This window comes from Lithobates pipiens, unplaced genomic scaffold (genome assembly GCF_037356315.1).
Source record: "Lithobates pipiens isolate NorthernLeopardFrog02 unplaced genomic scaffold, aLitPip1_a1.2 Scaffold_8, whole genome shotgun sequence".
NCBI classification, from domain to species: domain Eukaryota; kingdom Metazoa; phylum Chordata; class Amphibia; order Anura; family Ranidae; genus Lithobates; species Lithobates pipiens.
This window is the reverse complement of record NW_027507903.1, coordinates 522,810,308-522,837,596: the sequence shown is the minus strand read 5'-3', so window position 1 is coordinate 522,837,596 and position 27,289 is coordinate 522,810,308. Positions and strand designations below refer to the sequence as shown.

The 27,289-nt window shown below is 41.4% G+C and overlaps 1 long non-coding RNA gene across 1 annotated transcript; it reads left to right on the top strand.

Moving 5' to 3' along the window:
- Window positions 1-546: 546 nt before the first annotated feature.
- Window positions 547-27,289, top strand: LOC143960684 (uncharacterized). Its single transcript, XR_013270360.1, has 2 exons — window positions 547-582; window positions 19,216-27,289. It is a non-coding gene; the product is annotated as an uncharacterized LOC143960684 (long non-coding RNA).

Sequence of the window (27,289 nt, the reverse complement as noted above, 5' to 3'; positions counted from 1 at the left end):
AGTTAAGCTGCTTGTGGATGGTGCCAGGTCAGCAAAGGCCCATACTGTCTAGACGGACTGGGTCTAAGGGGGTATGTCACTACATCAAGCAGCATTTGAAACAGAACATGCCTTAATGGCAGGTCCATCAATGATTGTTAATGTATGCAGTCACATGTAATTACAGATGTGGAAGAGTCAAGGCTGATTACTACGATATCACTTCTGCATACGTAGATATGAATCAGTGCACTAGCAGGTTCTAATAACTCATTGTGGAAATGATTGCCTCAAAATACAACAGATAATGGGTGCATGGTGATTCTAATATTACTATATATTGCAGTCTGAATACCCAAGAGAACCTTTCAAATCTTTTATAGCGTTGTCCACATTTTCTGTTAATGACTGGTTTCAATTTGATCTATGTGAATACATTTTTTCTCTACTGGTCAGAAAGGGTTAAAGAGTTGTTAGGAAGCAAATGATATTAGCCTCTCAGAGCCCCGCCCTACCTCCTTACATATAAAAGACAAAGGATCTGATGTTTTCCAGAATCACTTTGCTTCTCCATCTGTTTTACGCAGGTCCAGCTGAGCACCGGTAAGTCCTTTGAGTTGCATTGTTCATTTAGAGAGAGTAGCACAATTCAGAAAGCACTATGCATGGGTAAGGATCTCTAATTTTAGCCATGTGACTGTAATTTTTAAATCTCATTGGACTGAAAATAACTGTCACTTTTTTTTAGACTAATGAATAGTACCTTATCCTGATATTTTATTTTTGGGAATTGAGCATATCATCTGTTTACTTATAGACTATATCATTATAGACTATATCTTTTTTTTGTGTGTGTGTTTTTTTTTTTTTTTTTTTCATAATCCTCTGTCTTGCAATAATTGAGCTGAAAATTGCTTTAATGCAAACTAAAACTAAAAGTTTTTGCATCCGAACAGACTAAGGCCTTGTGTATGTTGACATTGCTGTCAAGTGCTTGCTTTTACATCTTTTACAACTCAGGGCAGGTCATGCTATGCCCATAGAAATGCAATGCCAGTTAAACGAAGCCCCAGAACAGTCATGCACATTGCCCCATTGAGGTAAAAAGAATCTGCTTCCGATGTATGTCTGTCTGCAGGAACCTAAACAGATCTAATTTTTTGATAGTGTGTTTCAGAAAGTTTGGAGTTTAAGTGATGACAAATTTAGGTTATTCAAGGGGGACTTTTCTCCCTCCTCTACCACCTTGGCACATCCCTTTTTTTTTTTTTCTTGAGGAGCAGGTACCAAGTTCTGTCAGGTTCCTGGCTCCCACTCTTGCTTGGATGGTCTACGCTTTAAAGATGCAAACTTTCAGAATAATTTAGATCCCTTCTTCAGGCTTAATACATTTCTGGAGATCTAAGCTCTCCCAAAAGCTTACATCTTTGATAAATTTAAAGAGGAGCTCTAGGCTCCCCCCAAAAAATTAAAAATAAGGGAATTTACCTGTCCAGGGATCCAGTGATGTTCTCACCTGAGCCAATTCTTCAATCGGATTCAGATGCAGGGGCCGGCATCTCAAGTAAGGGAAACAGACAGTAAAGCCTTGTGGCTTTGGAGCCTGTCTTCTACTGTGCGTGCACAAGCTGCACTGCGCCTCGTGAATGATCCTCTGTGTCTTCTGTGATGTGTCCCAGAAGACTACAGGGGAGGCAAACTTCCGGCTCAGATTACCTGTCAAGGTGGAGGACGGAGGAAGTAAACAAGCAGAACTTCCCCATTTGGGTGAAATTCCACTTTAGACCCCTTTCACACTGAGGCAGTTCTTAGGTGTTTTAGCTCTAGAAATAGCCTCTGTAAAGTGCCTTAAAACTGCCTCCCGTTCATTTGCATGAGTGATTTCACACCCAGGCGGTGTATTTGCGTTAGAAAAAGTCCTGCAAGCAGCATCTTTGAGATGGGTTTGGATAACTGTAAAAACCTTTTCAAAAACGCCCCTGCTCATTGAAATGAATAGGCAGTGCTTCCAATACACCTTAAAAGTGCTACAAAACGGGTATTTTTTGCGCCACAAAAGCACTGCTAAAACGCCACTAAAGGCAATGCAAAAACAACCGGCACTTTATCATCGCTTCAGTGTGCAAGGGGTCTTAAGTTATTCAATAAGGAGTATCACTTAAACTCCAAACTTTTCTGCATTAATCAATGGTTAACATAGAGCAATAGTCTACTAATGCTTAATAGTGTGGTGCAAAAGAAATGCCCTGTACTCAACAGCAAACCCACTATCGTAATCACAGATTAGACTTCAGAGGCTGAGAGATCTAGGAGGCAAAGCTCTATGTACCTCTCTTTTCAGTTTTGAAAATATACTCTTGGGAACTTTCAGCCCTGCTTTGGCCAAATCTACGTTAACTTTTTATCTACTTGTTAAATCTATGCTTTCCTAACTTTAAAAAAAAAACTCCTTCAAAAATCAGTATTTAAGTCTAGGCTCACACCTAGAGCCTCATGAACACATAATTCTGCATGCTTTCTTTTGGCGCATTTTGCACGCTACACACATAGGGCATATCAATTGGCTGCCCAGCACGTGACAAATGTGCCAAAGAAGCTCATACTTTTTTTGGTGTTGAGATGCGTGCATGTTTTTACTGCATGCATTTTGATGCATACAAAAACGTGTGTCTGCATGCCATGTTTGCGGAGCGTTCTGTGAATATGTGCAAAAATATGTGCTTTTGCACGCATTCACAGAACTCTCAGATGTGAATGCACTCTAAAAGTCAAAGGGGATCATTTACTATAGTGCTAATTAGCAATAAAACTGTATTTACTATAGCGCTAGTGAAAAAATACTCCCAAAACTGAATTTACTATAGCTCCCTGAAAACAAATAGCACTCAAACCCTTACTCTGCTAAAACCTGGAGTAGTGTACACGGAAATAATGTTTAGAGCATGATATGATCACCTAAATGGTACTGAAATATGTGGTATATTGCTTAAAGATAATCTGCTTTTAAAAACTGTGTGAAAACATTATTTCTACACTGAAATATCTTTAAAAGTCTGAGAAGAGATAAATTCCCTGTCTTTGTACAACTAGGTGCCAACACAACTGAGCATGCTCAGACATGCAAACTACTCTAGTTGTAACTCCCATGGCTTTTTTACAGGGCGTTATAGTAAATACCACAATGAGCGTTGGGCTAAAATGCGTTTTTGAGAGTGAAAATCTGCGCTATATAGTCCAATTCTATTTCTAATTCTATTCTATTTTTCTATTTTCAGCCATTGATTCTAATGGTACAATTGTAACTTCCCCAAATAAATACTTTTAATGTTGAGATGAAATGTATCTTTCTCTCAAAGAAATTGTCTTTGCAACCATGTTGCTTTTACTTTATTGTTTTTAAGAATGCTAGAATGTAGAATGTTTCATGTTTTGGTAAAATATATTTCTCTCTATAATTTCTCTCTATATTTTCACTTGTTGCCCTCCATCTCACAAAAATCTTTACCCAAACTCACACAGGTGTTTTTACAAAAAAAAAAAACAATACCATTGCTGATACAAATTTAAAATGAGTCATAATTTTGTGTGTTTTGTATTGTATACAAATTATCATAATATGAGCCTAAAAAAATGTATATGTGTACCAACATCAGAAATAAAAATGTAATTCCCAAAATTCAGAGGGTAATATCACTAATCTACACTCACCCACCAAGAACCATCAAATATCACAGAATAAATCAAGAAGAATAACTCCTGATTAATGTAATTCCACCACCTATATGTCCAAAGAAATGCAGTATATGTGTATTCATGTGTAGGAGGGTTCCATATGTGGCAGCACAGTGGCTAACGGTTAGCATTTCCGCCTACCAACACTGAGTTTCTGGGTTTACATCCAAAACATGCCACTTAATATAGAGAAGTTCTGTGTTTCTCTGTTGTTAAACATGACTCCTGACTCAGGGACTACTCTAAATGTAGTATTTATGTGAAGGAGGGTTCCACCACAATTGCAAATTGTGACATATGTTTTCCATGGGCAAGGGCTATAATCAGACTTAACATTTCCCCACCACAACAAATTTCAGCATCTTAGAAAGCCAAAACCCACAAAATGACAGCTGTTTATCTTTCAGTATGATCACAGCAATCAGCCTTCAAAATACCCTTCAAAACAGATAGCATATGCCAGAAACAGGTTGTTCACTGGCTCTCTGGCCTTCCACAGTGCATTTACATTGATTAACTTCTTGCACCCCTGGGACTTAGGACAGCTTGACACCACAGAGATGCAACAGCATGTTTGCTCACAGCATAGAGCTTCAGCCTTGAAGTACTGAGTTTCTGGGCTTGATTCCCAAGCTGGCTAGAGGTTTATATGTTGTGGTGTTAAACTTTCTTTTTCACCAGTGCTATCATTTTTGATGGGTTTCACATAATAGAACCCCAAGCAATCACATTATAAATCAAGCAAGTGTGGGTTAGCACCAAATCTAGAACTGCAGTGTTTTGGCTCAGATATGGATATATAAGCCCGATGCTGCACACATATTTTAATGTTGTATGCTTATGATGAATGACTAATGCGCTTTGTCACCAATTTGTGTGAAGTACCCCTCACAAAGTTGTAATTTCCCTTCCTCAGATGTCAATGCTAAGGGGCATTTTTTTCATTTGTCATTTGTAAAGAGTGTTTATGTTTATACTAATGTTGACATAAAAAAAGTTGATTCCTTTTTGCTTTGTTTGACTTTTGCAAACTATTCAAACCCCTTCAAATTTTTTGTAAATCGAGTTGCATAAAGTATTTGTGCACGCAGGCAAGTCCTTGAGTAGAAAGTATAATGGGGGGAGGGGGGAGAAAAAAAAAACAACGCTGTTCCAAAGCTGAATTTTAAGGCTCTAGTAATTCTTTTGTGGACTAGGCAAATCATGAAATCTGGCAAATAAATGTGAATTCTCTGTAAGAAACAAAAAAAATTTGCGCCGTAGGAGCGATAATTCGCTTACAAAAATTTTCGTTTGCGAGTGCGCATATTTATTCACACGGGCTGCTTTTTGACCTGGAAATGCATCATCACGAAAGGGCATGAACAGGCCCCCAGGGTTCACTGCTGCTCAGCCTCTAACATGGCCGGGTCACTCCTTTCATGAGACGAGCTGCTGCTGATATGTACCCGATACCCATTCATGTAGGGGAGGTGGGATCTGGGGGCCCAGGGGGCTTCCAGATTCTGATAAGCACCCGCACCCGCAGACCCGACATTTACTGGCCAGGGTTGTCGGGAAGAGGCCCTTGTCCCCATCAACATGGGATCAAGGTGCTTTGAGGGGCACCCCAAAGCACCCTCCCCATGTTGAGGGCATGTGGCCTGGTATGGTTCAGGAGGGGGTGCAGAATTAAAAAACATCAAACACTAGTAAATGTATTTCTATGGATATTTTTGCTCAGCCCAATAGGCAAGTGGTCAGCACTTCTACCTTAACTCAGGCCTTGAAGGACTCATGGGTTCAAATCCCACAGATGGATACTAAAAGATTGCATTGCTGGAAAAAAGGCAAATGCATATTGGGCAATTAGCAGCAGCATAGGCTGAAAATAGGCGAAGGCTAATTAGCCATTTCACTTTAGTTTGGTTGATTCTATTATATGTAGGGCCGGTTCACACTGCGGGCGATGCGAGGCGACACCGACTTGCCTCGCCGCGACCTGCCGCGACCTCAGCGGCGATTTGCAAATGACTTCTGTATAGAAGTCAATGCAAGTCGCCCCGAGGTCGCCCAGAAGTAGTACAGGAACCTTTTTTCTGAGTCGGAGCGACTCGAGTCGCTCCTCTCAGAACGGTTCCATTGTACAGAACGGGGGCGACTTGTCAGATTGCGGCGAGGCAAGTCGTGTCGCCTCGCATCGCCCGCAGTGTGAACCGGCCCTAGCTCTTTAAAGGCATGCAATGGTATATAAGTATTCAATAATATTATGGTGTGGAATTCCAAACATCATACACTAGTTAACAGGCAGTTAAAATTTTTCAGTTTGTTTATTTTACTTTGATTGTGCACTGGAAAAATAAACACAGCTGGTGGGTGGTAGGTTGGCTGGGATTTGAACTCCTGCTTAGGAGACATCTGAGCAGACCACAAGCCAATGTGCTAAGTACACTGAGACCTGCATAATAGTGTAGTATGATTAAAGAATTAACATAAATAATTACTGCTTTATAGTAAAAAAATAAATAAAAATAAATTAACCACTTCAGCCCCGGACCAATTTTCAGCCTAAGGACCAGAGGTCTTTTTACAATTTCGCACTGCACTGCTTTAACTGGTAATTGCGCGGTCATGCAATGTTGTACCCAAATGAAATTTGCATCCTTTTCTTCCCACAAATAGAGCTTTCTTTTGATGGTATTTGATTGCCTCTGCAATTTTTATTTTTTGCGATATAAATGGAAAAAGATATTTTCTACTTTTTGTAAAATCGAATAAACTCAATTTTAGTCATATATTTAGGGCAAAATGTATTCAGCCACATGTCTTTAGTAAAAAAAAATGTCAATAAGCATATATTTATTGGTTTGCGCAAAAGTTATAGCGTCTACAAACTAGAGTACATTTTCTGGAATTTACACAGCTTTTAATTTACGACTGCCTATCTCATTTCTTGAGGTGCTAAAATGGCAGGGCAGTACAACCCCCCCCCCCCCAAATGATCCCATTTTGTAAAGTAGGCACCCCAAGGAAATTGCTAAGGGGCATGTTGAGCCCATTGAATATTTTTTTTTTGTCCCAAGTGATTGAATAATGACACAAAAAAAAAAGTGTACAAAAAGTTGTCACTAAATGATATATTGCTCACACATGCCATAGTTATATGTGGAATTGCACCCCAAAATATATTCTGCTGCTTCTCCTGAGTACGGGGATACCACATATGTGGGACTTTTTGGGAGTCTATCCGCGTACGGCACCCCGAAAACCAATCACTGCCTTCAGGATTTCTAAGGGTGCAAATTTTTGATTTCACTCCTCACCACCTATCACTGTTTCGAAGGCCATAAAATGCCAAAATAACACAACCCCCCCCCCCAAATGACCCCATTTTGGAAAGTGGACACCCCAAGGAAATTGCTGAGGGGCATGTTGAGCCCATTGAATATTTTTTTTGTCCCAAGTGATTGAATAATGACACACAAAAAAAAAAGTTTACAAAAAGTTGTCACTAAATGATATATTGCTCACACATGCCATAGTTATATGTGGAATTTCACCCCAAAATATATTCTGCTGCTTCTCCTGAGTACGGGGATACCACATATGTAGGACTTTTTGGGAGTCTAGCCGCGTACGGCACCCCGAAATCCAATCACTGCCTTCAGGATTTCTAAGGGTGCAAATTTTTGATTTCACTCCTCACTACCTATCACAGTTTCGAAGGCCATAAAATGCAAAAATAACACAAACCCCCCCCCCCCCCCCCCCCAAATGACCCCATTTTGGAAAGTAGACATCTCAGGCTATTTACTGAGAGGCATGTTGAGTTCATGAAATATTTTATATTTTGCCACAAGTTGCAGGAATATTAAAAATTTTTTTTTTTTTGCACAAAGTTTTCACTAAATGATATATTGCTCACACTCTGCTGCTTCTCCCGAGTATGGGGATACCACATGTGGGGGACTTTTTGGGAGCCTAGCCGCGTACAGGACCCCGAAAACCAAGCACTGCCTTCCGGATTTAAATATAAAACGCTACCAAAAAAACCTGTTAGCGATCGCAGGGATCAGGCCTGACTCTGCGAACGCTGCAGTTATGTGTTTAGTGTTTTGTAAGTGACAGTGATCGATCGATACTGCACTTGGGTGGGCTGGGCGGAGGGGCAAAACGCAGGTGCTAGCAGGTATCTGGGCTGGTCCTGCTAACAATGCGTTTTTTTGGAACCCTAAACTGCTGGGGATGCTAGTATAGATCTGATCAGATCAGATATTGATCTGTTCAGATTCTATACCACTACGGGAGGTTTATGCTTTGCGCATGGGTGTTAGCTGTACTGGCACTAACCTAGTGCTGCCTGGGGCAACGCAGACCCTGACCCTAAAACCTAATTGATATCACCCGCCGGGTGATCAGGGGGTTAAACCTTTATTGGGTAATAAATGGCGGGTGCCCTGATGCTATAAAAAGCAAACTAATCAGAGTCACCCGTAACACTTATACGGTGATCACTGGTGAAAGGGTTAACTAGGGGAAGTCAGGGGGTTCAAATTTTTATTAGGTAGTATATGGGGGTCCCTGGCGCTATATAAAAACCTGACGGGGAACCTAAATAACTAACTGGCTAACCAGCGTCACCAGTGACACTTATACGGTGATCGCTGGTGAAAGGGTTAACTAGGGGCAATCAGGGGGTTAAAACCATTATTGGGTAGTATATGGGGGTACCTAGCGCTATAAAAACCTGGCGGTGAACCTAAAAAAATAACTAGCTACCTAGCGACACTAGTGGCACTAATGCAGCGATCAGAAAAATGATCGCTTAGTGACACTGGCAAAAGGGGGTGAAAGGGTTAACTAGGGGCAATCAGGGGGTTAAAACCATTATTGGGTAGTATATCGGGGTACCTAGCGCTATAAAAACCTGGCGGTGAACCTAAAAAAATAACTAGCTACCTAGCGACACTAATGCAGTGATCAGAAAATTGATCGCTTAGTGACACTGGCAAAAGGGGGTGAAGGGGTTAACTCTAGGGGCAATCAGGGGGTTAAACCTTTATTGGGGGGTGGTAGGGGGCTACCCTGGACCTAACACTAACTGCCCTGACAGTTTTTACTGTCACAACTGACACTGAATGCAGTGATCAGTAAATAAATGATCACTGCAATCAGTGACACTGTGACTAGGGGGGGGGGGCGGGGGGGATCGGGGGGTGATCGGGGGGGTGATCGGGGGGCGATCGGGGGGGTGATCGGGGGGGTTGTGTGCCTGTGTGTGCCTACGTGTTAGTGTAGAGTGTTGGTGCACACTTACTTTCACTTCTCCTCGTAGTCCGGTCAAAAAGACCGCCCCGAGGAGAATGACATCACTTCCTGCCTGTGTTTACTATACACAGTGGGAGGAAGCTTCTCATTCGCCAGGAGCGATCGAGAGGGGATGGCCAGAAACCAATGGCCATCCCCTCATCCCGGATCGCTCCTGCAGCGAAACGGACCGCCGCATCCAGCGGGAGGGGGTCCGATGGGACCCCCCACCCGCTGGAAGGCGAGCACGTACATGTACGTGCTTGTGCCTGTCGGTGCCATTGCACCGACGTACATTGCCATGCGGCGATCCTTAAGTGGTTAAAAAATAACATATGTTCAATACATGTAACCTTACAAAATAGCAGACATTATTCTGTAATACACATTCATAACTGCATTTGTTAGTAGCAAAAGAAGAAAAAAACTAGGAATACTAATTGCAATATACATCAATGGATGCACACGAGGTAGAGCACATCTCACAGAAAAAATTTTCTTCACATACATGGATCATGGTTGCAGTGCTATATAATAACTTTTATTAGCGCTGATTCCGAATTTACTAACGTATGTTCGTCGCTGATAGCGTGCATTTTTATTCGCACGTTCACCTGTTGAAATCTTGCCTAAAATGGGAGCTATAGTAAATGACCCCCAAAGTGTTTCTTTTCCATAAGCATGTCTTTATATACAGTATAATGCTTCATGTTCTACAGGGCAGTTAACTTCATGAATATAGATAAAAGATTTCAGCAAGAAAATGTCCCTGGAAATGTCTTTAAATTGTTCACAGTGTGAGAGCTTAATGATGTATTCCAATAACTGCACGTGATTAATGGAAAACATACTATTGAGTATTTTTTTATGCTTTTCTTTATATTTCTCCCTAGAAATTATTTTTACAACAGTACATATAATCACAAAAACAAAGTTATAAATTCTATCATAATAATATGGGCTTGTCAATTTTCAGTTAGCTTTACATGTGTTAGAGTGACTGTAAACCAGATGCTCCAAAGATACATGTGGGGTGACTCTTCTTGCACAGGCCGCAACTCAGCCTCCGCATTCTCAACACAGTCCCTGCTTGCAGATCCAGGACGGGGTCCCAAGAGTGCTCCAGGCCTAGCCCAACCCTTTTATATCTTCTCCCAGCAATGTGTTCTCCTTTCTCAGCTGTCTGGTAGTTGTAGTTCCAAACAGTTCAACTGAAAGGAAAATCCCAGCAGTCTGAACTACACAACCCAAGATGCTTTGTTTAGCCATTACATTCAGGATGTGACAACACAGAGTTCTGGCTCAACACTAGAGGGAAACAGCTTCACAACAGTAAGAGTCCATTCACACAGGGGCAACTTTGGATCCGACTTCAAGTCGCCCCAAGTCGCCCCTAGTCACCTCAAGTCGCGCTACATGAAAAAATGAATGTAAGTGAAAGATTGAGTGATCCGTCTTAATGCACACTACTGTAGGCGCTCCGACTTCAGAAAAGGTTCCTGTACTATTTTAATCCGACTTGTACCCATAGAATTCAATGGAAGTCGCCTCCAAGTCAGATCCAAGCCATCTATATTGAAGCGACTTTACAGGAAAAGTCTCCTCTCTAATAATAAAAACCGACATGAGTTCCCCTCCAGGGGCAAACCAGGCCCTCAGGTCTGGTATGGATTTTAAGGGGTCTGCAGGAGGGGGCTTATCAGAATCTGGGAGCCCCCTTTAATAAGGGGGCCACCAGATCCCAGCCCCCAATCCTATGTGAATGAGTATGGGGTACATCGTACCCCTACCCATTCACCTGAGGGAAAAAAAGTTTCAATAAAAAAACACACTACACGGGTTTTTAAAGTAATTTATTAGGCAGCTCCGGGGGTCTTCTTCTGACTTTGGGGGTCTCTTCCGACTTCTCCGCTCTCTTTGGCCTCTTCTTCCGCTCTCCGTTCTCTTCTCCCGATCTCTGGTTCTTCTGCCGGCTCCTCCGCTATCTTCTTCCAGCTCTTTTGTTAGCAGTGGCCCGGTCTTCTGCATCGTCTTCTTCCCTCTTCCCCTCCAATGTTGACATGACGCTCTCTCCCGCTGTTACGCCATGTGAACGGTGTGTAACGATTAATATAGGCATGGTCACCGGGTGATGTCACCCAGTGACCCTGCCCCTTATGATGTCACAGTCCTGGGGCATGCTGGGACTGTGACGTCATAAGGGGTGGGGTCATCGGTCACTCTTGTACCACTGGGGGACTCATCGCCATCTTGCAACCACAGGGCCCAACGGGTTGCATTTGGCCATATGGCCTAGAATGGATGTAACCTCACAGTTCATGGGTGGCTGAACCTGTTCCTGTAATACCTTCTTCTCCACATGCAAGAAAAAGAAGAGTTTACCGACAGTGACTGTAGTGTTAGTGACACAACACGTGGCATATCCATGTGGCTAACAGAGGCCAGATTCAATGAAAGACTTAATAATCTTAACATAAATAAATCACCAGGACCAGATGACTTACACCTAAGAGTCCACAGATAACTCAGTTAAGTTATAGCCAGGCCATTATTCCTGATCTTTGTGGACAGCATGATGACAGGATTGGTACCATATTCAAAAAAGGTCAGAGACATATTCCTGGGAATTATAGGCCAGTCAGCCTAACATCAATAGTGGGTAAATTATTGAAGTGGATGATTAGGGACTATATCCAAAGTTTTACTGAGGAAAAGAATATTAGTGGTAATCAGCATGGGTTTATGAGAGGACGTTCCTACCAGACCAATCTTCTAACATTCTAAGAGAAATTGAACAGCCATCTAGATAGGGGGAGGCCTATGGATGTGGTGTATCTGGACTTTGCAAAAGCATGTGATCCAGTCCCCCATAAACGCTTAATTCACAATGTGAGGTCTGCAGGCATGGACCATAGCATTTGTGTTTGGGTAAAAAACTGGTTACAGTGACGGGTCCAAAGGGTAGTGATAAATAACATGTACTCCGACTGGTCTGGACTGGGGAGTGGGGTACCCCAAGGTTCTGTCTTGGGACCAATTCTATTCAACATATTAATAAATTATATAAAGTATGGGATAACTAGTTCAGTCTTCAGATTACACAGAGATAAGCAGAGTAATAAACTTGCATCAGGACATAGACATTTTGCAGAAAAGGAGTGGGCAGACAAATGGCAAATGAGGCCAAGTAATGCACTTGGGGTCAAAAAACATAAATAAAAAATATTCACTAGGTGGAGAACAGCTGGGAGAATCAAGGATAGAGAAGGATCTAGAGGTGCTAATAAATGACAGATTGAGCAACAGCATGCAGTGCCAAGCTGCAGCTACCAAAGCAGGCAGAATATTGGCATGCATAAAAAAGGCATCTACTCCAGGGACAACTATAATTGTGTCACTTTAGAAAACTCTGGTTAGACCTCATCTGGTGTTTTTCATCCAGTTCTGGTCACCAGTCCATTTTTATACTTTTCCAGGTCACTTACTTTGCACCCACAAGCAAACACGTGGGAGCTTTCTGTTTGCAAATTTCATAGTGGGCTAATAAGAGGTCCTTTGGAACAACTTATCATTTTACTACTATCAGTGGTGGAGCGTAATGTCCATTATTCGCTCAAGTGACCATTCCTACAACATTTTATCTTAATGGCTGCTTTACTATTTTGGAATCTACTGTTCATTATTACATTTCTTCCATTATTTTAATCATTGCTCGATCCACCATAGCCCCGAAAAGAATCACAGAACAGAAGCACAACAAATGCATGAACAACAATAAAAAAAACTGCAAATCTCTGTAATGTGTTGAAATATGAAGCATAAACATGCCATATCCTATATTTAAATATGCATTATCTCTAACTAAATACGTGATGTTTCATACAGCAACAATGCACCATGTTCTCTCCTTCAGGTACCTCTGGGAGGAAAAAAAGCTATTTTGGAAACTATTATCTTTTAGTAGATTTGTGGCTGAAGATGTGTTACTGGAAGAAAGGCAGAAATGTACGACAAAGCAATCACATTAGACATCCATTAAGTAGCAATCACACAGCTTGGGTCTATGTGCCTGAGGCACGCGTTTGATAACACGGTGTCTGGATCACAAAGTACAACTGTTAAGTGGAGGGAAAAAAATATTTGTTGAATTTTATCAAATGTACATCCATGCTGTAATTCTCTTAATGAGAGGCACATCATATATTATGTTATATGATTCTACATTAAAGCAATTCAAAAATATATATGTAATATAATTCAACTTTATAGTCCTTTAATGTGGCTGCATTTGTTTTATGTTTTAATTTTCACTTGGTGATTTTACTGTAGTGCCACTCCCTCTGCAGGAGATGCAGGAATACTGAACTCTCCTCCCCACTAGCTCACCCCTCAGCCAGGCACATTGGGGTTGATTTAGTAAAACTGGAAAGTGCAAAATCTGGTGCAGCTGTGCATGGTGGCCAATCAGCTCCTAACTTCAGATTGTTCGATTGAGCTTTGACAAAAAAAAAAATGGAATCTGATTGGTTTCTATGCAGAGCTGCTTCAGATTTTGCACTCTCTAGTTTTAGTAAATAAACCCCAAAGGCTCATTCCCACGTTTTTTCAATGAACAGTCTAGGGGTGTTTTTCTGTCTTTATTTTTGGAGAACTTGGATAGAGGTGAGGGACTTAGGTGGAATTCTCCAAAAACAAGAACTATGTACAGCTTGAAGACTTGGGTATTCTTCAGAAGGAGCTATATTAAAGTCTGTGCTTGTAGCGAACAGCAGACTTCAGCTTTAAGGTAGTAGTAGTGGTAGATAACTGTAAATTCCTTTGTTAGAGCCACAAGAGCAGAGTCCCTTTAAAGCGGTAGTAAACCCGCTGGAATTTTTTTTTTTTTCTGACCTGCAAGGGAAAAGGCATAATGAGCTAGTATGCACCGCATACTAGCTCATTATGAAATACTTACCTTAGAACAAGGCCCCGATATCTCAGACGAGGGAGCTGACATGTTCCCTCGGCGTGTCTTCCAGGTATTGTGGCTCATGGCACTGTGAGTGGCCGGAGCCATGATATCGTCACTCCCGCGCATGCACGCAGGATATTTCTTTCCGGCAAAGTCCGGCGTCTGCCGGGCTTTCAGCCGAAAATCCCCTGTGCGCATGCACCACTGCAGTCAGTGGCTCATTGCGAGGGGAATATCTCCTAAACCATGCAGGTTTAGGAGATATTGTTTTTACCTACAGGTAAGCTTTATTATAGGCTTACCTGTAGGTAAAAGTAAAAAAAAAAAAAATAACCGCTTTGAGTAGAAGATTAGAGGGACAAAGCTCTTCAGGACACCAGTTGGTGTCACCTGGTGCGGGAAGACACAGTGTCACCCCAACTCCCCCCCCAAGGCACTGAGAAGGCTAGTGCTTCAGCGTGGCTCTCCCCCCTTAACCTTCCACAATGGATGGAGCTGGGATGGGATTGGGGGAATGGATGGAGCTGGAATGGGATTGAGGTGCTAGAGTTCGGTAGGATCGGGGTGATGGATGGAACCCGGGATGGGATTGGGGTGGTGGATGTAGCTGGGATGGGATCGGGGGATGGATGGAGCCGGGATCAGATCGGGGTCATGTATGGAGCCAAGATGGGATTGGGGGGATGGATGGAGCTGGAATGGGAGCTTTGATTTGAGGGGGGTAGGGGTTAGAGGATATGTGCTAGGGAGTGCTTTAGGAGGGGAGAGGAATTGTGCTGGGGGTGTCAAACTTCAAATCTGCCCCCCTCCTTCTAGTGCAAGTCCTCTCTAACCCCAAAAAAAGCACCGTTCTACCACATATCCTCTAACCCCCACCTCCACCCCCCTAAAATCTGGCAGCATAATTGTTACCTACCCAGTCCAAGGCCCCCCCAGAACCCCCCCCCCCCCCCATCACAATGTCCCTCCACCTCTTCGGGTCTTCCTTCCGTGTCTGTGTACTTGTCATGTCAGAGCCGAGGAGCAGGCATCTATAGTCCAGTGTGCAGCTGGCGGGGAGAGGAATGTGATTGCGGCGTGTGGGGGTATAACGATCAGACCTCAGGCACCCTACCTGTCTGTCTCTTCCTCAGGACCTCCCTGCACATCGCTTGTAGATAACGAAATCTCAGAAGGGAAGGAGAAAGAGGAGGAAGCCGCTGCATCAATGTCAGTCTGGGCTTGGTGTCACCCTCTGGCAGGTGTCACCCAAGTGCGGGCCGCACCCCAATAGTGAGGCCACCCTTTAACTAGACCCACCGCTGACTCTGTAGCACCAGAGCAGTGTCAAAAGCACAAAGGTCCCCAAGATCTCTTTGAAGTGTATGTACTCACACAAGGCCCAAGGACAAATGGTTGCCTCTTTCAAACTTTCAAGAGACACTTTACTCCAAACAGTACTTTACTCCAAGCAGCACTTTACTCGTCTGGTATCACGGGAGTTGATTTCTAGCTCCATCATGTCAGGTGGACTCAGCAGACTATCAACCAACTCCATGGTCTAGGATTCAGGTTCCATCCTGTCTGGACAAGGTGCACTCTACTAAATCTATGAGTGCGTCCTGAGCTTTTGGCTGCAGACTACTGTTTCTCAGATTGGCAAGGCTGCCACCTAGGTTCCTATCCTCACTTTGCCTATGTTCTCCAGGAGCTCAGGCGAACACTTGCCCTTATCAGAATCCAGAGCTGTAGATAATTTGTTCTGGGGGGGGAGTTCAGCAGCAGGCACTAAGTAAAACTCTATTTAAATAAAACAAATTTCACCTAATTCATAAAGACTGGAAAAGGGAAAAATCTATGTGTTGCTCATAAATAAGTAATCACATTCTTAATTCTATTTTCTCAGATACTCTTGAAAATTAAACATGATTTCAGTTTTGCCTTCTTCCAGTATTTATGAATTTTGTCCAGTGAGGTTAGTTATTGTCCAGTCTAAAGCCTAGTACTGGCTGAAAATAAAAAAAAATGACAGATCACAGAGGTCAGTGCTTCTAGCCATTGGACTGCCTACCACAGGGTGGTGCACTGTAATAGCCAATCTTACTGGGCAGGTGTAAATGGCACCATCTTGTGGAAGGCAACATACTCACTGATTTTTTTTTTTGTTAACCCAGCATACAGGAAAAGAGAAGTGGTACTGTGCAGAGTCTATACATACAGAACATACCTCACACTTTTCAAACTTGAAAATCAGGGACATGATAGGGAGGTAGTGACCTGCGGTGCACATAGCATGCCGCCACAAAAAAGTGGGTGTGGTTCCATTCTGCCGCCGTCAATCAACAGCAGGTAGTCAGCAAGTAGTTAAACAAGGCAGAAGAGAACAACTGTTTCCATTCAACACTGACACTCTGGGGGGGGGGGGGTTAAACCCCTCTGACTCCCCTTTTATCTATGTCCCTGTCTGAAGCCAGCTTCTGGTATAAGAATTTTTGGAGAGGCTCTTCAAGCTACAGACAGTTCTCACCTTTGCCTTTGCTGTTGCCATGACATAAAGTGCTTGTGGGCCTTACTATCGTTTCCTAAATTCATTATATAGTAATAACCAAGCAATATCATTATGGATGTTAATACCACTTGATCTAACTGTTAATATGTGCAGTATGTGTTATTACTGATAAATTAATACAATGGTGCACTGTTACTTTAAATGATAGTAAATGACAAATACAGTTAATATAAACACCATTCAATAATGCATATACATTAATAAAAAAATATATATAAACGCCAAATAAAGTTTATTCAATATTTATTGTATTTTAAAGTAAAAAAAAAAATCAACGTGCAGCCTGTGCTCTATAAAAAACAATATGCTCTTATAAATAAATGGTGAATGTAGTAAATATCCAAAGACTTTTCCAATCACCAAACACCAGGTTCAATGCTCGTTCACCTCCAAAAATGACCTATACAGTCAGTCAACTCTTAAAGTGATACTAAAGTCTTATTTTTTTTTTCTTTTTTATTTAAAAATAACAAACATGTTACACTTACCTGCTCTGTGCAGTGGTTTTGTACAGAGCAGCCCAGAGCCTCTTCTCAGGTCCGTCTTCATCTCTTCTGGCCCCTCTCACCTGCCTAGTGCCCCCACAGCAAGCAGCTTGCTATGGGGGAACCCGAGTTGAACTGCTGCTCTGTGTGTCGATTCAGACATGGAGCTGTGGCCCGGCCCCACCCCCTCTCTTTCCTCATTGGCTCACTGACCTTGACAGCAGTGGGAGCCAATGGTGCCCTGCTGCTGTCTCAGCCAATCAAGAGGGAGAGCTCTGGCCAGCTGAGTTTCTCCTGAAGCATCACTGGATCGAGATGGGGCTCAGGTCAGTAATGGGGGGGGCTGAGTGGGGCTGCTGTACACATAAGGTTTTTATTATCTCAATGCATAGAATGCATTAAGATAAAAAAAAATTGCCTTTACAACCACTTTAAATGGATGCTGCTCTTGTTAGTCCACTAATGCGGTCTACACTGACAGTTCCATATCGTATTTGTCCACTCTAAATTCCAAACTTGGCTCGAATATATAAGTAAAATTCATTCATAGTGCAATATTTTTTAAAACCAATTTATTAAAAGTACAGTATAATGTAATGCACTCACATATAGAAGATATTGGGTACAGCATATATAAGGATTGACAGTTATATCTTATCCGTGAAAAACTTCTGTGTCTCGTACACCCAGAAGTGACGTCACTGGCGCTCCCGATGCATCACTGGTCACGTGACCATACTCTGAGGAAGTTTATTTTAAAAGAGCATATTGGGGGTTTTTTTCTCTGGAGCACAGGCTGCACATTACTTTGAAGCAAAATAATTATTGAATAAACTGTATTTGGAGTTTAGATTTTTTTTATTCTATTATTTTATATGCATTATCAAGTGATGTTTTAGGGTGTTTATATTCACTGTATTTGTCATTTACTATCATTTAAAGGAACAGCCCAGCATTGTATTTATTTATCATTTTCTATTCAAGTAATTAAGCACACTTTTTGGGGTGGTTGCAGCAGTTTCAACACAATTAAGAACATGTTTTTTTTTCCTTCAGTCGGTATAGCAGCACATGAGGTTTTTTGATTAATGTATGTGTTATTACTCTTAAGCATGCATGGCACTCTGTTAAAATGCCCAAATAAATCTATAATAAGTTTACTCTTTTGCCTGCCAAAGGATTTGTAAATTTGATAAGCCACAATTGTGATTTACACAGCTTAGGCACACTACACAGTCAAATCACTCCATTGCATCCTGATGCAGCTTTACTGCTTCCTGGATAACTTCTCTGCTATTTTGATAGATGTCATAACACCAGTTTATTGCACAGTGAACATGTTGAAGATTGGGAAGGGAGGTGTGATTGCAGAGCGTGCATTAGAAGACTGTAGAGATTGACAATGATAATAAAATGGTAAATATGCAGTATATATAGTCGGCTTTCTACACACAATCTGTAAATGAATGTTCTCTAATGCTGGACTTATGTAACACTAGATTCACAATGTTCCGTGTGTATAGAGGTGTGCAGTGTAACATAAATGGGCGGCCATAAATGGAACTGCACCACACTGATGTGAAGCTGTTATATATATAGGAAAGATTTAAAAAAAAAAATGCATTTCCATGTAGCATAATGCAAGTTTTGCTGTATAAAAATGGACAAGTTTAAATGGGCCCCTAGCAAATATCCTCCTCCTTTGACAGTCATCAACCCATACTTTGCACAGCTGGAGGATCTCATAGCTGTCCCTGACAGTGGCAGTTAGCACTGACAAGTGGGAACCATTCTGACTGATTCCCAACCATCCGATTCTTACAGCGGCTATATTAATGGCTTTTAACCAAGGGGCCTAATTGACAAAAAGATGCCACTGCAGTCTGGAAGTGGTAGTGTGGATGTGTTCAATACTGTAACTGTCAGATACAATTACAGTATTAAGAAAATAATGTATTACTTTGTTTTTTTACATTTGTGTGCATTTGTTATCCTATAATACAAACAAATATTTTTTTAAATTTAAACAGTATATCAAACAAAAGATTTCTATCTATCTATCTAGATATCAGTGACCCCAGGTAATTAAAGGTGTTTGTTGCCCAGAGTTTCTCCTTGGAGCAAGTGATTTTCATTTAAAAAAATGGCTGTGATTGCTTAGTCTGAATGAACAACTGTGCATTGTTTTCTAGTATTGTTCTAGTATTGTTCATTGTTTGTTTGTTTTTTTGCAGGTTGGTATGAGACTATATCTGACTGTCAGCATCTTATTTATTCTGCTAAATGTAAATGATTGTTTTGGCCGCAAAAAATCCATGTCCAGCAAAAACAATGTCTACAGAAAACCCTCGAGTACACCTAAGACCAACGTTCAAGCCAAACCAGGCCAACTCTATTACAAGGGAGGACATCATCCAGTACAGCTGAACCAGACAGATGAATATGAAGTCTATACAGCCAACTTCTCTGTTTTCCCTGATGCTCTGTTCTACCCCCGACGCAGCACAGATAGAGATAACATGGAATTCCTGGCTGCATGTATGAACACCACCCTGAAAGCAGACATAAACAGAGAGGGGCTGTTGAAACTAAACAAAAGTGGAGAGGTTTATATGAGAGTGTTCACAAATGTACTAGAATTTCTGTGCTCAGAGAATTATAACAAACAGCCCAGTAGAGCTCACCTACTTGCAGGAGGGTTATGGGAAATTTCAGTAGCCATTGGCATACCATTAGTCCTGAAATGGCTTGGCTAACACAGTTAGTACTGTGGCTTCATTATTTGTTTTAGAAGGTGGCCAATGAGTTCAATCTGATTTTCAATTTTAATCAATTCATATTTGCTCATTCAGAAAGGAAACTGTAATGGAGAGTGTTTAGGAACAGCAAATATTCTGCTTTACATCTGGAGTTTTAGTAAGTTTTTAAATGCAACAAATTACCCCTAAGCCCCATATAGCCTATCAGACTAAGGTGTTTGGTGCACATTGGTGATGATGCACAGCACTCCCTGGTGTATGACAATAGCTCATTAAATAGCTCAAATCACCCACCATCCAGCCAAGTGTTGGTTTCATGTCTCGCTGTGTCAAAAGACCTGCATAGTCTTCCTGCTTTTGCCACTGTAATTTAGTTCAGTTGAATGGTTCTCCCTGGAAAGACCATGCGGATGAGTACTGAAAAATAACCAGGGTAAGGGATTGAGGCCATAGGAGCACCCAGCATCAGTAGTATATGAGTCAGTGGTCATTCCAGTCATTATTTTAAGGGGTCTTTTTTTGCCATGCATTCACAGATTGTGTAATTGTAAACTTCTCATAGTAAAATATGTAGGCTGCTATTGCCGACCTTCCCATCTGATTCCATCCCATCCCGACTACCAAGGAACACATGTAGAGATACATAAAGTGTCTTATAGTTCCATTTTCAGCTTGCTTCGTTCAGGTCCGAGTTTCATAAGTAGTAAAGGCTGACACAGCCAGGCAACGAACATGTTCAGAAGCAGAGGTCAGCAGTGGCACCCCTTTACTTCTTTCTTGAAAAGTGTATTGTAACACTGAGTAACCTAATACAATTTGGTTGTGTACTAAATACAGTGGATAATCTGTACAGATTTCCTAAATTTAAAGGCACTAGTTATGTGGTTCAGTTTCCTGCTGATTGCCCTGCAAACACTGGGTCTAAAGCCATTGTTAGGAGATGCAGCACAGTTGGCCAATCATTAACCACCAAGGTCATATGACCACCTCTACATGCACATAGTACATAGGACCAAAACTACAGTGTGTATGACCTTCTCCGAGGTATGAGATATTGTGAATAGATAGCCAAAATAAAAGATTGATATTAGAGCATAAAAGAGCAACAAGAAATTTGTTAAGCATACAGAAATATGATTTTCAATATCAGTTATTATGATCATCGTCCTGTGGTGGTTATAACATCATAAACAGCTCCACCAATCTCCTGAGTAGGATTTAAGTCAATATCACTAATGTTAGTTAATAAACTGAATAGTGAACCTATACCTTATAGACTGTACAAAAATAATTTGCTGCTAATGCGTGACTTTATTGAATGGCAGTTCTCATGGTAGGGGTCATTTAGAGTACCATATATTATTATTCAGCATTTAAAATCCAATAATAAGTTAGGCTATTAGTGCTACCTATACATTCTACTAAAGCCCTTGCGCTTATCTAAAACCAGTATAGTGTATAACATTGTAAAGTTGATAAAGAGAGAGCATAGAAGTAAAATATAAATGATCTATCGACCAGTATTACGAACATCCACCAATCAGAATCAAACTTCCATGCTCCAACTGTCATTTTCCACAGAAGGTTTAATACTAATTGATGGCCGAAGGGAAATACTGGCTTATGCTTATATGCATTCTTCTACATACTGGTTAGAATATAGAAATTGCTAAAAAAAAATATAGTGCTGGAGGCTAAAACAAATATAAAATGGAATCAAAGACCAGAACACCTGTCCATATAGTGATAAAGTAGAACTATTTTTGGAATTAAAAATAACAAACCGTTCAGCCTTTCAACAGCATTAACAAAGCATCCCTCTGATAACATAGTTGTATTTACTTTTGATCCTGGCAGTACATTTTTTTTTACTTCCAATAACAGGCCAAGCTGTCCAGTAAATGTGACAGTTACAGGAGGTTGGGACAAAGTATACAACTTGGCTGGGGTGCTTACAGTGGGCTGCTTTTTTTCATATGACATAAACTTTTGTTTTTCAAAATTAAAACATTTTTGGTTACTGTTTTGCCTTTAGTAAATAACCCCCATGTACTGATTTTACTGATTTGCCTTTAGTAAATAACCCCCATGTATCAGTGTTAAAAATCAAAGAAAAAAAGACAATGCAAAACATCTAAGAATTTATAAACTAAAATATAATACATTTTAATTTTGGAGTTTAATATGGCTTTAAGTTAATTTGCTTCTTTGCTGAGGTCCATTTAAAAACATGTCCATCTAAAGCCCCATACACACGAGAGAACTTATGTCCGACAGACTTCCAAAGGAGTTCTGCCGGAGTGCTGCCGGAGTTCCGACAGAGTTCTGACGGACTTTTCGACTGAGCGGACTTGGCCACACACAATCACACTAAACTCCGACGGATTCGAACGTGATGACGTACGACTGGACTCGAATAAGGAAGTTTATAGCCAGTAGCCAATAGCTGCCCTAGCGTCGGTTTTAGTCCGTCAGAATAGCATACACACGAGCGAATTTTTCGGAGGGTCCGGCGGAGTTCCGTCGGAAAAATTTGAAGCATGTTCCATATTCTAAAGTCCGTCAGACTTTTGCGAATCAAAAGTCCGTTGCAGCCCACACACGATCGAATAGTCTGACGGAATCATTCCGTCGGACTTTGAATGTTCAAAAGTCCGCTCGTGTGTACGCGGCATAACACTTCCCTACCCACAGATTGTCAACTAAATATGCTGTGTTATTTTTCTAGTGACAGATATGTAATTTTTGATTTTTTTAATATGCTCAAAGGAAGTATATGAGCTATATTTTAGCAAAATCAGACATTTTTTGGCCCCATAGACTTCAGTAGGAGCGCCTTTAAATGCACAATACACATGTTTTGTGTTCGAAGATCTGCTCTCCTCTGCTTGCCGAACCCAGAAAACACCTGAAATTTGATACACAGACAAAAACAATTGCACAAAGCTTTTAAAATACTTTTGAAACGTGCGGATGTGTTCACAAAACAGGCAAAAAAATGTTTAATATTGCTAGAAATAGGAGTTGTGGGTGGGGCTTACTGCACCCATCTGGGGACCCAGTGAAGGTGCTCACTAGTGCCCCCAAAGGCAGCCTGAGGCTGCCAATTAACCCAAGGCTGATATTAAGGCAGCACTCCAATTTAAAAATTAGGCTTCTTCAAAAGTATACCTAGTAACCTGTGGCCAAATATCTGTACTCTGTACATTGTCCACTACAGACAACAGCTCATCACTAGACTTCATAACTTTTCTCTCACCTTATTGTTCAGCATTTCCAAACCAGTAGTGCCGAGGCTGTACTGGACTCCACCAGCCCAGTAACCCGTTGTCTCACTCAGAGTGACATCGATTAGTATGTTTCACTTAAATAGGAGGCAGCTCCACTCTTGTACAATACCTGTGCTTATTAACTCCCAGGGCCTCACTCCATCTTCCATGACTTCCAGGCTGGGTCCATAGAACTTCCAGTGCTACGAGTCAGACCCAGCACTAGGGTTCCTATTGCTAGGGAAGAAGCCTAAGCAATTGTCAATGGCAGCATAACTTCTCTCTTATTTATAAAAGCTTCATCCATTACAGCTCACAGAATGTTACAGTTCTTCCAGCATGGTTAAGAGCAGGGGTGACCAACCGGTATGCCAGGAACACCGTGGAAGCACAGCAGCCACGGTGGCCGACACAGACAAGCCTAGGACATGCACATCTGTAGGGATGCCCGGGAAGCAATGCCTACATTGGCAAGCATGTCTGGAGGGATGTCGGGGCTGGCATGTGTACAATAGCACCCACATCAGGGAATTTCGGGGACCCAGGTAAGTAAATGCTGCATGGCGAGATCTAAGGGGTACTGAGCTGTATTACTGTATTGTAACCAACATCCCCCCCCCCCTCCTGCCTGATTATGGTTTCAATAACTTTTATTAAATATAACAACAGAGACATATGCCACAATACTCTGTAGGCACCAGGCTACATGCGCTTCTCATGTTCTGCCTAGGTGTGAATGTGGGGTTTAGATACACATTTAAGGGTTTAGATATATGGATTTTCCCTGGTCTGTTGTTAACTAATAAACTAATAAAGGGTCTGGAGGATATTAGTTATGAGGAAAGGTTGCGAGCACTGAACTTATTCTCTCTGGAGAAGAGACGCTTGAGAGGGGATATGATTTAAATTTACAAATACCATACTGGTGACCCCACAATAGGGATAAAACTTTTTCACGGAAGGGAGTTTAACAAGACTCGTGGCCACTCATTAAAATGAGAAGAAAAGAGGTTTAACCTTAAACTACGTAGAGGTTTCTTTACTGTAAGAGCGGCAAGGATGTGGAATTCCCTTCCACAGGCGGTGGTCTCAGCGGGGAACATTGATAGTTTCAAGAAACTATTAGATAAGCACCTGAACAACAGACATATAATCACACACACAGGTTGGACTTGATGGATTTGTGTCTTTTTTCAACTTCACCTACTATGTAACTAGTCCACACACACAGTTCTCCCCTGAGATTAGGGGCCTTTCACCCCTAGTGCACTTAAAACCATGGTAATGCACCACACCCCCACTGCGTTGGTGAGAAGAGTTCCATAGGATTTAAAGAGATTCGTTTTTCATGCATTTTGTTCTGTTCATTAAAAACTGATCAGTATGAAAGGACCTTTAAATGGTATTAAACACAAAACCAAAAAGGTAATATATTGAAACTTACAAATTTTTAGATGTGGTGCTGCGTTTGTTTTCTTTTTTTGGGCTTTTTCCCTTCTGTTTTCACCTGGTGATCTGGCCAGTAACACACCTCCTGTATTAGATTGCCTCCACTCTGTGTGAAGGAGCAAGAGACAACTTTGGACAGCAGCACTGATTAGTGTTAGATGTACTAGCACATTTAGATGCACTCTTTAGATAAACAAATTAAAGCCAAACTCCAGCTAACACTTCAGAAGCAGTTTTAGCAAATATTTTTTCCTTTTGCGATAAAGAGTTTGCATAAATAAAAGTTGATTATTGTAAGCACTCCTGTGAGTGGTAAATGGTATATCCCATCCCTCTAACTGTTACATTTGCAGGACAGCTTGTACTTTTGAAAAACAACAGACTTTCCGGCTAGTGCCCCATATAAAGAAGGGAAAGAAAGCCTAAAAACTGAAAACGAATGCAGCCATCACATCTAAGACTTAATGCAATATAATCATACTGAACCAGCCGAGATTTGAACTATGTATGGGCAGGCTGAATGAGTTGATCGATTGATCACTTGGGTACAACCAACATGCTACAGCTGCTAGCAATATTCACGGCTTCCCCCGCCCCACTGCTGGGAGAAGACCATGGCCTGGCAGGAGGGATTCCCGCATTAACACTGTCTGCGTTGGTGATGGACTCGAGTAAATTTCTTTCCTGCAACCCGTGGTTGCAGGAAAGAAATGCACTCTGTGTATGGCCGACTTTACTGTATCTCTATATCTGTGCTAGAACTGTGATTACGACAGCATTGAAGCCAAAACATCAATATGACAACCAGAGAATTTGTATTTTCAGAAGGCACTCCTCCTTTCTTTTATGACAGGCGCATTTCAGGGTTCATGCACACTAGGAGCAGAATAAAAATGGCAGAAAAAGCAGCAAAGAAAGTTCATAGTCGCTTGTATTGCGCAAGAGTTTAGGAGCATTTATGGGCGTTTGCTTTTATAAGCATTTTTTTCCAAAACATTCCCCTCTGCTCATTGTTCACTATAATCAATGTACAAATGCTGAACGCTCCTAAACCCAGCGTTTAGGCGCGTACATAAGCATTTAGCGTTTTTCTGCCTAAAAACTCCTCTCAAAAACGCATTTGCGATGAGTTTTTTTCTCTTCCTGTAAACTCTCCTCCTCTAAACGCCCTGTTGCATGGACACATAGGTTGGTTTACTAAACCTGGAGAGTGCAAACTCTGGTGCAGCTCTGCATAGTAACCAATCAGCTTCCAATTTTTTTTTTTTTGTCAAAGCTTAAAGAGGAAGTAAACTCTCCCACTCTGATGCTTCTCTTCATTTAGTCCATTATAATAAGTAATTATCAGACTATAGCCACTGTAATCCAGCCCAAATCGCATATTACTTACTGTTTAAAGAAACTTTAAAAAACTTGTTTCCAGGGGTTAGGCAGCGCCATCTTAAGTATTGTTTTCTCAGTCCACAGTAGAGTGTATTTCCGTCCTTACATTGAGCACTTCCTGTACTGTTAACCAAGCCTCCTTCTCAATCCAACGTTTCTATGGCAACCCTGCTTCCCTGTTCATAGCTGACTTGTTTTATTTCATAGTATTTACTTGTGCCGATGTCTAATGTTTCCCTTTGTCAGTCTTATCAGCTTCAGCTGATAAGACTGCAGTAATGGCCAAGTTTACACTGCATGTCATGTCCCCTGGTCACATGGTGTGTAGGAGGAAGCTCTGAATGATTCTGAAGTCTCCTGGGAGTTCAGTGGTGTGCCATAGGAAGTCCTGATAACAGATAAATAAGCACATAGAGAGTGTGCCGTAAATCAGGGGAGATCTGGGCATGCTCAGTGACTTCATGCTAAAGAACAAAAAGGATTACAACAATACTAAGCAAGTAAGGAGATATCTACAAGCAGTGTTCATTAGGGTTTTTTATGCTGATTTTCATGGGACAAAGTTGTGGGGGAGGGTTTACAACCACTTTAATTGAAGTTGAAATTAGAAGCTGATTAGCTATCATGCACATTTTCACCAGATTTTGCACTCGCCAATTTTAGTAAATCAACCCCATAGGATAACATTGAGCTGCCTCTACAGGCAGGAGAAAACAAAAAAGGAAAACGCCTGTAGAAGCAGCATTTTGTAAGCCCAGTCTGCATGGACTATCAAGATGCATTGTGGAAATATAGGGCAATTGCCTTATTGACTTTACTCGTAGGCCAATCTGGTAGGAGATGGGATGTACACTATGGGGGTTATTTACGAAGGGCATATCCACTTTGCACTACAAATGCAAAGTGCACTGGAAATTGAACTGAAAGTGCACTTGGAAGTGTAGTCGCTGTAGATCCGAGGGGGACATGCAAGGAAAATATAAAAAAATAGCATTTTAGCTTTCACATGGTTGGATGATAAAATCAGCAGAGCTTCCCCTCATTTACGATCTACCCCTCCGATTTACAGCGACTGCACTTCCAAGTGCACTTGCAGTGCAATTTCAAGTGCACTTTGCACTTGTAGTGCAAAGTGGATATGCCTTTCGTAATTAACCCCTATATATATTATTTATTGCATTCTATTATATAGAATCTCACTGTAGAGGTTCAACACCCAGATACTGGTATTACCCTGTGTGTATTAGTGACATTCTGTATTATTCTGCTGTGCACTATAACATATGCAATTTTGTATATTGTCTTTGTCATGTTATAATGTAACCTTGCCTGTGATGTGTTTTTTTGGATGACTTAAACAAGATGTGTTGAACGCTGATCTGTAGGCTCTCCAATACAATTATATGTATGATCCAAATATGTAATTAAATGTATTTAATACCTGTGCA